This window comes from Myxocyprinus asiaticus, chromosome 15, assembly GCF_019703515.2.
Source record: "Myxocyprinus asiaticus isolate MX2 ecotype Aquarium Trade chromosome 15, UBuf_Myxa_2, whole genome shotgun sequence".
Classification (NCBI taxonomy): Eukaryota; Metazoa; Chordata; class Actinopteri; order Cypriniformes; family Catostomidae; genus Myxocyprinus; species Myxocyprinus asiaticus.
Genome location: NC_059358.1, coordinates 45,309,066 through 45,321,923, shown reverse-complemented (window position 1 = coordinate 45,321,923; position 12,858 = coordinate 45,309,066). Strand labels below are relative to the sequence as shown.

Below are 12,858 nucleotides of genomic sequence, written 5' to 3'. Positions count from 1 at the left end.
TTAAATATGTATTTAAATTAATAGGTGTCATTAATGTTCCTTTTATTAGGCTACTGTGAAAATGGTTAATACTTTATTATTACTCTAATTAATAAACTAATTCATAATATGTAATAAACTGTTAAGCGATTGTAGTGGGGAAGTCAGTTATCTTTCCTAATAATTGTATTGGTGTCGTAAGCCAATTAGCTGTCACCCTTATGATATAAAAGGGGAAGGATCTGTCTCTCAGACGGGCATCATTGTCAACATCACGATTACATCACAAACGCAGTATTGCTGCTCCTTCCGGCATCAGATGTGGACATTGAGAAAGTTGTATGGTCTGACGCAGCCGCTGGATTTCACTTGCAGGTCTCACATTGCTTTTGTGGCTATCGCTGTTGTGTGCATGCCTCTGAGTACATCTGCATTGTGTCATCATCGGTAGTTTTATGACGTACAGTCTCTTCGGTGGGCTGTACTGCAGTTTAAAGTGCTTTTGGATCATTCTGCAGACAAAATATTGGAAAAATCAGTAGACAAAAAAAACTGCAGACAACATGAGTTGTGGAAAAGCAGATGGGATATTGGAGCTTTTTACAGATTTATACCATGCATGCCATTGAAGAGATGGTAAGTCTATCCCTCACAGCTTCATTTCCATTAAAAATCAAACATGGCGCTACTGTGGATAAGGTCTATAGACCAGTCCTCTTGTTGACAAAAATGTCAGTGCATGTGCAGTAAGTGGTGGCAGAAAACCCACTGACTGTTGCGTTAGATTTGACAGATTAGATGATTAAACGAAAGTATGACACAAAACCATCATAAATGCAAACAAATTCTTAGTGATACAATTGCTATAATAAAATGAGTTAATAACAAACATGTAATAATGTTCGCTATAAATGTTTGCTGCAAAGTTGTGAGTTGAAATGATCTCCTCAGTCCAGTCAGCTCTGTTGATGATCTTGAAGCCACAGCAGTCAACGAGAGTCCTCGGAATCACTTTTCAACAATGTAATATGATAAATGTTTACTTTTTGCGAAAGGTTTTTGTCATCACTTTCATGTTTGACATAAGCGGTGACATTGCCAAAGCATTGGTCTATTGCATCACATCTCATCACATCACGGATTTTTCCCCTTTTCCACCCAATTTGGAATGCCCAATTCCCAATGCGCTTTTAAGTCCTCGTGGTCACATAGTGATTCACCTCAGTCCAGGTGGCGGAGGACGAATCCCAGCTGCCTCTGCGTGTGAGACCGTCAACCTGCGCATCTTATCACGTAGCTTGTTGAACGCGTTGCCATGGAGACATGGCACATGTGGAGGCTTCACGCCATCCACTGCGGCATCCACGCTCAACTCACCACGTGCCCCACCGAGAACGAACCACATCATAGCGACCATGAGGAGGTCACCCCATGTGACTCTACCCTCCCTATTATCCGGGCCAATTTGGTTGCTTAGGAGACCTGGCTGGAGTCACCCTAGGATTCGAACTAGCTGACTAGCGAACTCCAGGGGTGGTAGCCAGTATCTTTACCATTTTTATTTTTAAAAAAAGAAAACACATAAATGCACAATAAAATATAAAAAACATGTCCATAGACATCCAAGTAGTCTCAGTGGTTTTATATTTACCAGCTAATTAATTTATTATAATTTTTTTTATTTGTATTATTATTATTGCGAAAGTGGTCTTAAATTTATCATTTATTTGGCCTTAAAGTCTTACATTTCATTCCTTCAAACCTGCAGAAACCCTGCCAGGGTTTTGCCATGAATTGCCTCAAAATCAGACATACTGTCTAATTTCTGAAGTTGTTGTGGTGGGTGCTGTCTAACCTCAGCGCAACATAAGGATGAGCTGATTGCCATTTTAATGTCATTGATTTTTTTTTTTTAACTGAAAAAAGATGCAAGCTCATTGCAATTGCTGTCAGAGAGCATTTCACAGGGAACCTGTGTTGGTGGGTTAATCTGTCTAGCTGTGCCTAGTTTCAAATTAAAAGCATGAAGGCTGTCTCTATAGATATTGTAATGGACTTCAAGTTTTGTTTTCCGCCACATTCGTTCTGCTTTTCTGCATTTCCTCTTCATGCTTTGCACCACTGTTGTGTTTCTCCAAGGCACTTTATGCCTGCCAGTAATCGTCCTCACCTTTACAGGAGCAATGCCATCAATAGCATTATTAAATTTATATTGAAAGTTATCAAGGAGAACATCAACAGATTCTGCAGATGTACTTGGTGTCATAGATAAAGACTTCATAAATTGCACACTAGTGTTCTCATTTATGTAACTCTTTGACAGCGACAGATCTAACTTCAGCGGGTGGAGAAATCAGTAGATCAAAGAAAATACAGAATGGTCAGATAGCACTACATCCTTAATAACAGTGGATAAAATGTTCAGTCCCTTACTAATAAGCAGATCTAGAGTGTGGCCGTGAGTTTGTGTGGGTCCAATCACATGCTGTGTCAAGTCAAAAGTGTTTAAAACAGTTATGAGTTATTTGGCAGTGTTGTTTTCAGGATTATCTATGTGGATATTAAAATCCCCTGCAATAATAAAACAGTCAAATTCAGATGAAATTGCTGATAAAAGTTCTGTAAAATCGTCAAATGTGTAATAGTATTTTGGAGGCCTACAAATAATTATAAGTAGAATGCATGGAGGACATTTTTTGTACAATACTTAAAAACTCAAAGGACAAGTAATCACCAGGTGACACTTGCTTGCAATGAAAGACATCTTTAAACAGAGCAGCTATTCCTCCACCTCTTCTACTAGCTCTGCAGATACTCATACAAGTAAAGTTTGGAGGGGCTGATTCATTGAGGACTGTTGCACTGCAGCTGTTATCTAACCAGGTTTCATTTAGAAACATAAAATCCAGGTTATTTGCGATGAGATCACTGACTAAAAATGACTTGTTTTTAAGTGAGTCGTTGTTTAAAAGTGCTAACTTAACAGTATATGTTTTTGGCTCCACAGTAATCTCAGATTGACGTCTGATTAGATAGGTTTGCCGTATGTCTTGAGAAGGGCTTATTCTTTCTATCACTTTACACAACAGATACTGTATATAGAAAGCTACAGGCACATTGTGTTCCTCGCTTGTTCTGTGAACATTAGTGAATGTTGATGATACTGTAGCGGGGACCCGACACATATCACTAAGTGCTGTTATCAGTTGTTTGCTGTTCACCCAGAGCAGATGAAGGATGGTATGGGCCCTGGCATTGTGGCAGCGGCCGGAGAGCTCTCTCTGAGGGAGGGTGAGCTTGGCCTACAGGCTTTGGTGGTAGAGGGGCCCACCGTTTTTTGACTGATATCTGGGGGCTCACAGGAATGGAGTGGGAGAGTTTTGTTCCAACATACATTAGCTCCTCCATTTTCTTTGAGAAGCTCAGAAGAGATGTTAATGAGAGGAAGAGAGGTTGAGGTGAGAGAGACTGTGTCTCTGGTGTTTCTGGAGGCTGAATTATGTTATCTTGGCTTCCTTGGCTTTCTTCCAGGAATTCGTCTTTCAGTCCTGTATCTTGGAGCCGTTCTAATTCCTCATAGTCCAACTGTAGAACACTCAGTGGGTAGGGCTCAGGCTGGGTTGTGTCCCTGAGTAGTGGATGTTTTGGCTGCGCTGTGTCATTATTTTCCTTTTGGTGTGTGTTAACTAAATATCCATCCAGGTGGTGAAGTGTGGTCCTGTGTACATCCAGACACTGCTGTGGTGTTTGTGTGCCATTGAGGTTGAGTGGATTGGCACATTTTGCAGATGGATGAAGGATGGAGAAGTAAATATTATCCTTTAGCACACTTGCACCAAGTTTGTTTGGGTGGAGGCCATCAGATTTAAACAGTTCTCTTTGGCTCCAGAAAGGACTTAAGTAAACATATTTGTTCCTCTGGCTGGGAGTTGTCCACTGATGAATGACTGAACATTTAATCTTCCATCAATCCCTCTTCAGAAGTTCTGACTGCTCTTTCCGAATATAATTTCCCCCCACATGTATAATAACCCGATTCACAGTCTTATGATTTATCATAATGTTCAGAAGTTTCTTATTTACCTCAGAAACCATTGCTTGAGGAAGGCAGCAAGTGGTAGTAGCCCTGCTACCAATGTTTCTGATAATGGAGTCCCCCACTATCAGAGTGCTGGGCTCGGCTGTGGTCTCAGCCGAATGCTGCTGCCTGCTCGACCTTGAGCGCCTGCTAGCTGCAATGTTAGCTGATGTGATCTATGCCTGATCACGTTTGGTGTTTCTTCCACATTCATTAATGGTTCAAATCTATTTTCAAGACATATAAGGGGTGGTGTCCCTTTTCAGGAATGTAAACTGCCGGTAGTAGGAGGCTGGTAGACCGCATTCACAGAAAATCCCCTTTTTGTAGTAATATTTCAGTCACAAAAGTCTCTGGTTGTAGTGTGGGTGCCAAATAAGGTCGTTTTGAGCACTGTGCTGAACTTCTGATATGAACTTGAGAGATTAGAATCCAAACGAAAGGGAGCGAAGCACGGATCAATAAGCAGAAGCATCCAAACAGTAGTGAAGCAGGAAGTGAGATGTCGCTTTTCCACCAATGGGCTGAACAGTTATCATCATAAAACCTTACCGTTCCATGCCGATCCAGGCCAGTTGGCAAGGTTACAGTTTCTTTTTTCAATGTGGTTCGGTGAAATCAGGAGAATGTCCATAACAGATCCATCTGTTGGCGACGGCATGAGAGGTCAACATTGAAGCAAGTGCGGCACACTATGGCGGATGATCACAGATTCTAGTTTTTATGACTGCTTTTTCCCTGGTTTTATTCTGCTAACAAACAGCAAAGACACGGACCATGTCACAAAAAGGAAAGTAAAGACAAAAAGGTGAGAGGTTTACCATCATTTGCTGAGGGCTTGTGTTTGCTACCAGACACGTACATGCAGAAACTTAAAAGTTTCCAGACTATAGCTAAAAAAGATTTTTATTGACAAAACAGTAAAAAAGTAGGTTAGATGAAAATAGTATATAAGAATATTTTTATGTATTTTGAGTTTAAATGAGCTAGTAATCTACACTGGCAGCCAAAGTTTGGAATAATGTACAGATTTTGCTCTTATGGAAAGAAATTGGTACTTTTATTCACCAAAGTGGCATTCAACTAATCACAATGGTTAGTCAGGACATTAATAACGTGAAAAATTACTATTACAATTTGAAAAAAAAAAAAAAATTCAGAACTTCTTAAACTAATTCAAAGAGTTCTCATCAAAAAATCCTCCACGTGCAGCAATGACAGCTTTGCAGATTCTTGGCATTCTAGCTGTCATTTTTCCAGATACTCAGGTGACATTTCACCTCACGCTTCCTGTAGCACTTGCCATAGATGTGGCTGTCTTGTCGGGCCCTTCTCACGCACCTTACAATCTAGCTGATCCCACAAAAGCTCAATGGTGTTAAGATCCATAACACTCTTTTCCAATTATCTGTTGTCCAATGTCTGTGTTTCTTTGCCCACTCTAACATTTTCTTTTTGATTTTCTGTTTCAAAAGTGACTTTCTCTTTGCAAGTATTCCCATAAGGCCTGCACCCCTGAGTCTTCTCTTTACTGTTGTACATGAAACTGGTGTTGAGCGGGTAGAATTCAATGAAGCTGTCAGCTGAGGACATGTGAGGTGTCTATTTCTCAAACTAGAGACTCTGATGTACTTATCCTCTTGTTTAGTTGTACATCTGGCCTTCCACATCTCTTTCTGTCCTTGTTAGAGCCAGTTGTCCTTTGTCTTTGAAGACTGTAATGTACACTTTTGTATGAAATCTTCATTTTTTTTTTTTTGTCAGTTTCCAGCATTGTATAGCCTTCATTCCTCAAAACAATGATTGACTGACAAGCTTCTAGAGAAAGCTTTTTTTTTTTTTTTGTGCTATTTTTGACCTAATATTGACCTTAAAACATGCCAGTCTATTGCTTACTGTGGCAACTCAAAAACAAACACAAAGACAGTGTTAAGGCTGCAATAATAGTTAAACCATCATAACAAAATCATGAAGATACACTAAACAAGTCGCCACGTACTAAAGCCATTCCGCCAGCACGGTTGAGAATGGTTGACTATGATTCCAAGCTAACCGTGCCGACAATTCAGTGCTGAGAACAATATATAATCATGCCCTGCTGAGCCGCGTTCAAGTGGAAATGCTACTGTAACCGTTCCATTCTCAGAACCGTTCAGCCTGATGGTGGAAAAGTGGCTTTTGTTGTAAAATGTCTAATTCTATTCTCACTTTAGACACTTTAAAATAAACCTAATTTCCATTTTGTTTCAGGTCAACACAAAAGACATGGAGAACAAGGTCTGGGGAAGATCTTTCTCCACGACTAATTTTAAGGTATTGATCCAATCAAGAAAAAAATTATTTTGAAGAATTATTTGGGCCATTGACAAAAGGATATCTGAGATGGTAAAAAAGAGGTATCTTAAAAAAGAAAGAAAAGACAACTGTTATATTGTCACCCAACAAACACTGCACTGGTGTCATGTTGTACAGTATGTTTATAGATTCTGAAATACTTGAATGTTTGTTTTCCTAAATTGTTTAATTTCTAATTCAGTCCTTACTTTAAGAATGTTTCCTCCTTTTTTCCAGCATTTGTGTATATCCACCTTTTTCCTAATCTCCATGATGCTTTGTGTGAAATAGCCTATGGTTTGGAGGGGAGTGTCTGATTTCATGACAACATACATCAGTCACTATGACAGTGTGTTACTGCATGATGATAAACTGTGACAAAGTCATAAAAGAACAAAGAATGTGCAAAAAATAAATTAAATAAAAATAAAATGCCGCTCTGTTTCTCCCAGATGCGGTTGAAATTTAATCTAAGCATCAACGCAACATTTAGAGCAGAATTCTCTTATTTTAGTGGAGTACCCGTGTCAGCTGAGCCTTGAGTGTGTTCTTATCATCCGTGTCACTGCATTTTTATATCAGGCACATTGAAGAAAATCTGTGGAGTTCTCGTACTTGTATTCACTTTTTCAAATTTTCAGATTAAACGTTTATTTCCTTTGGTTCCATATGGATTTAAATGTCATGAACAGTTTAAACTATTGTTTTAGCACAGCGGTTGATAGACAGGTGAGAGGTGGTGCTTCACTGCTGCCTGGGACGCATCAGGATGGCATTTACACCTCAAATGCAATGTGGTGATGTTGTCACAAGTGTTTTTAACTACCAACATATATGCTATTGTGATTCAATCACAAAAGGTTTCGCACCCCAGTTACACCTGTATTTAGTGTTGACCACTTGTCATTGGTTCATCCGAATCACAACTTAATACCAGCTGTAAACAGGGTCTAAAATGGCTGCAGCCTGAGCTAGCGAAATGCTATAGAACGACTTCCGGTGGAAGTTGCACCTACATCCATTTTCCCAGTAAGACCAGAAAAAGGTGGATATGTTGTATGTCTATTGTAACATGGAAAGGTTTAATTACTAATAAATCTGATTCTGTTTTTGTTTCCGTTCACTGCATAAGATGTGGAGAAAAAGAGAAAAGAGCTTCCAGTCATGGTCACCACGGGAGTGGATTTCTTCAGTTAGCTTTGCGTCTGGCCGGCTGACATGAGTGGCCTCTTTCCCTCCAACTAGTCTTGCAAGACTGGCAAGCTGTGGTAGTGTCTGGCTCCTTGGCTTTAGGCAAGAATATTTGCATCTGTCAGAATTGCTTGTTGGATGTGCAAATGTACATTTCTAAGGTAATTATGAAAGGGGTCTCCTATCTTTCTGTATAGAATTTTGCCATTTGATTAATCGTTGCCGGCAGCATAAACCAAAGTGGCAGACTGGTCTGGGGAAGATTCTTCTCCACGATTGGTTTAAAGTATTGAACCTATCAATCAAAAATAATTTTAAAGATATATTTGGGCCATACATTAAAAAATATATTTTTAAGATATTTTTTAAAGATATCTTATTTTTTTAAAGATATCTTAAAAAAGAAGACAACAGTCATATTGTCGGTCCACCAACACTGAACAGATGTCAATTTGTATGTTTATACCTTTTGAAATTCTTGAGTGTTCATTTTCCTGTAAAATTTCTAATTCTGTCCTAATTTTAATAATGTTGCCTCCTCTTTTTCCTGCATTTGGGTATATGTGTTGTTTGTCTATTGCTACATGGGAAGGTTTATTTAACAATAAACCTGATTTCTGTTTTAGTGAATATAAGACATGGAGGTGAAAAAAAAAAAAGGTGTCCTCTATTGGAAAACCAGAATATGGTCACCCATATTCTAAAACAAAAATTTCAACTAGCCATATTTAATGGTTCCAAAAGAGAGATCAAAGAACACTATTTTCACTTTGTTAAAAAAATAATCATTTTCCAGAAAGACAAGGAAATGTCTGAGAAACATATATACTCAATTCATTATCACAGCACTTTTTAAAAAAAAAAAAAAAATTTATTTTAAGAGACACATTTATGAGGTCGCTGCGTTTCAGAGCTGTCACGTCCATAACATTTTATTGGTTAAGTTTAAATAATTCAAACAATATTAATACAAATAAGCTGAAACTTGCTGTGCAAAGCAAATTTATGTTTTCTGTTAAGTATGATTAACAAATGGTCTCCCTTCTTTACTTTAAATGCCCCAAAAAATGCGTTACGGACATGAGTTACAGACGCTTCATATAAAATCATTATATCAGTGGGAAAGTCACAGATCTCCGACCTCTGACAGGGATTTGTTTACTATGGTGTATCCCTTAGGTAGCTGACTTGTACCACTGTGATCTGATTTATGCCTTACCATGAACAAATAAAGTTTTTACCAAAAGAACAAACCATTTTTAAGTTGTACATAGGTATGTATTTTACTGTATAAATGTGATGTTGCCTAAATTAAAATGCCTTGTTTATCCACCACTTATGAGGTGTGCACCAATACTAAAATTACATTTTCAACGCAAATGTTCCCTTAGACGATTGTTTACATCCTACCTTAAAGGACACACCTCTAGAGGACGTAGTTTTCCTTCGCCCTCTCGCGCGCGCCCTCTGGTGGTTAAGAAGAGTCATTTCTGAGGTGATTATAAATCTTACATTTTCAGATGGAATCTCAACTTTATTTGCACTAATTCGTAAGTTATTTGATATCGTTTACATATATGTACATTTAAATTTTGAGAAAAGTGGATAAATTACAGTATAATTTAAAAACTATAGAAATACACTGTTGCCATGAAGTGAATTGCCACTATAAAAGGATCAATCTAGTCAGTTTTAACTATTTTTATTACCAAGTATCAATGTTAACAACAACAATCAATTTAATAAAACAAACAAAACTATATTCAATCGCAAATAATATCACAAAGGAACAATAACATTTATATATACAGAGCTATATGCATCTCGTCTTACAGTGCGATGGCAAAAACTAATGCTGAAAGATAAAAAGCATTCAGAGAGAGGAAGAGGAATGATTACAATTTCAAGGAAAAGGAAAGAAAGAGAAAACAAGCAGAGAGACTAAGAAAGAAGGAAACAATCAAAACAAGAGGCAGAGAGATTCAGGGAGAATGCTAGACAAAGGCAGAAGAAAAGTTATTTGCTCAAGAAGTCACAGGTTCTTTATTCCAGGAGTCACCAAAGAGATCACCATTTAAATCAAGACAGTCTCTAGGCAAGGTAGTAAAATGAGTACTCCAAGCTTTACCAAGCAGCCCTCGCAAAAAATTGCCATATCACTGTGCCGCCTTCCAGATAAAAAAAATAAATAAAAATCGTGTGACTGCCACAAGTACTGTATATGATCATGTCAGGGAATTCTATGAAAGAGATGACATTTCAAGGCAAGCACCAGGGATGAGGGATGTGGTCATGGTCAGAGAGCGAGGAGTAAAAAGAGATTCAGAAACGACATTTGACCATGTCTATTCTGGAGGCCTACTGGCGTTTCAAAAGTGAACATCCGGAGTCTATAATTGGGAAACCTAAGTTTGCTGAGCTCTGACCATCTCATGTATTCCGGTGTTCAGACACTCCAAGAAATGTGTGCCTTTGCCGATACCATGAAAATATGAAATTAGCCCTGGACTGTGTGCAACGTGTTATCCCAAGGCAAGCATTTCAGAGCACACAGGATTTTGTTGAAGCTGTGGTTTTATGTTGTTGTAAGCCGGTTCCCGCCTCCTTGCCCATCTCTTACCTTGTTACATTGGTGCCAAAACCCGGGAGGGAGGAGGGATGCACTGTCATGGAGTCCTCGCCACTGCCATCCGCCAAGAAGGGGAGGAGCTGTTCTGTCCGCCAGGGGTCGGAGGGATCGCTACTGTCCGCCGGGGGAGGAGTGAGCTGTTGTCTGCCAGAGGGCAGAGGAGCGGTTGAGGACCAGGCGACAACTTGTCTGGGAACTGACGAGCAAGTTTTTTCTCTCTCTCTCACTCTCTCTCTCTCTCTGTCGCTCCACCACACATTTTCCCTCTACCATTTCCCTCCCCTCGTCTCTCCCAGGGCTCCAGAAAGGCAGGGAAGGGCAATGCCCCCCCCCCCCTCCAGGAAGGGAGGGGAGTGCATCTTGCTGGGAGTTTCCTCGACCTGAGTCGGGCGATGGAGGAGTGTGATGAGGAGGAGCCCTGAATCGGGTTAATCAGTCAGGAGAGGGATAAAGATGAGCCGGAGGCACCAGTTCAAGAGAGAGAGAGAGACGCACGTGGCCGCATTGTGTGTGTCTGTGTGTCTTTTATGTTTTATGTTCTTGTAAGTTCATTTATATCATTAAACTTTACGTTGACTGTTCAGCCGGTTCCCGCCTCCTCCTTGCCCATCTCTTACCTTGTTACAGCGTATCCTTAGTCACCCCTTATGCAAAGAAAATATATTTCCTTATATATTAAGGCTCAATATATTAAATAATTTTCAGTATATTCATAATTATATAGAATATTACATTGTGTTAATATATTACAATATACTGAGTAATACATAAGGAATTGCCACTTTTCATATATTGGGAAATATATGACAATATATGTCCTTATATATTGTAATGTATGTCATTTTATATTCAATAATACACTTCATAATATATAGATGTGCATGTGATAAAAAATGGTAGTGTGTGCTTAAATATATTTTAACATATATGTTGTACATATAGTCACATTTATATGGAAATATGTATGAGCAATATATGTACACAATTCTGAGGAAATATATACTGTAATATATATCCATATATGTGAATATTTGTGTAATTATATATTTGTAAATACATACATATTGAGTATAAATACATTTGAACATATATGCACTATATTTTAACATATATATGGGAACATGTATGTGAAATATATGTACAGAATTCTGAGCAAAATATATACTGAAATATATATATATATATATTCATATAGTTACAAATATATCTATATTGAGTATACATACATTTGAACATATATGCACTATATTTTAACATATATATGGGAACATGTATGTTAAATATATATACACAAATCTGAGAGAAATATATTCTGTAATATATATTAATGATATAAATGTGTGTGTGTGTGTGTGTGTGTAAGTGTATATATATATATATAAAAAAAAAAAAAATGTTTGTAGATTTTGTCCAGCCGTTTGAAATACTATGTGGAAAGCAAATCTGTCACTGATTTTACATTTATGTCTTCATTTGCCTGAATCTGTAAAGAATTTGGGACCTTTGTAGGCATATTGGGAATATATTTTTGAGACATTTAATGCTGTATGTAAACCCATGCGTTAACTAATGAAAGAGAAATGATTTGAGTGTTTCAATAAAGCTATTACATTGTCAGGTGTATTCTGTTGATTCATGTCTTTTATTTTGAAATTCTAGTTCCTGTTTCATGTCATGTGTTCCTGTTTCCCTAGTCATGTGATTTCTGTTTTCCCTCCATGTTCATGTGTCATGTTTTCATTGGTTTATTGTTTAATTATCTTGTTATCAGTTCTGTTTGTTCATTGGTTTATGTTCTCCCATGTCTTGTATTTAAGCCCTCAAGTTTTCATTGTCTATTTATGGAGTATTGAATGTGATGGTATGTGTTTGGTACGCTGTAGTCAAGTCTAGTTCATGTTTTGTAGTCAGGGTTATTGGTTCTCACTTTGGAAATAAACTGCACTTGGGTTCTTCATCTTCGTCATTGTCAGCAGCCAGCTTACGTCACATCCATGTAAAAATGTAGTACAGTTTTTGTCTTGTTATTGCTATATTTTTTTATTATATGTATCAATATATAGCCATACATGGTTCATGAATATATTGAAAAATAAGCACTAGATTCCCATATATGAAAATGTATTTAATATATCACATTATATTTTCCAATATATTCACATATATTTGTGTTTTGTAAGGGACATCCCAGAGGAAGACAAGCTAATTATGGTAACCTGGTACACATGGGAAGTAAAAGGAGGGCTGCCAAATAAGGTCCAGAAGAGTGGCACACAGGGTGAAGTACTTCATGTTCTTAAGACAGCTGCTACATAATTTTTGCATAAAGAGACAACAAAGTGCATCTTTCCAGGCCAAAAAAATGCAAGCCAAGACAAACAAGGAAATTGTGGCGCTGCAGGTAGATTTTGCTGAAAACTACACTGCTGCCTACCAAGATCAGATCCAGTCAGCACACTAGCATCAGAGACGGATCACTGTGTTTCCATCTGTTATGTGGTCTGATGGAGATGCAGAGTCATATGCCATTGTGAGTGACAGCTTGGAACATGACAAGACTCACCAAGACTGTGGAACACATTCAACAGAAGCATCGCGAGATGAGAGATTCACATATTCAGCGATGCAGCTTCTCAATTTAAAAATA

The 12,858-nt window shown here is 38.1% G+C and overlaps 1 long non-coding RNA gene across 1 annotated transcript; it reads left to right on the top strand.

The window, feature by feature from the left end:
* The first annotated feature begins 306 nt into the window (after positions 1–306).
* On the top strand, positions 307–11,212 carry LOC127452559 (uncharacterized). Its single transcript, XR_007899284.1, has 4 exons — positions 307–615; positions 6,308–6,370; positions 7,524–7,743; positions 8,974–11,212. It is a non-coding gene; the product is annotated as an uncharacterized LOC127452559 (long non-coding RNA).
* The last annotated feature ends 1,646 nt before the right edge of the window (positions 11,213–12,858 follow it).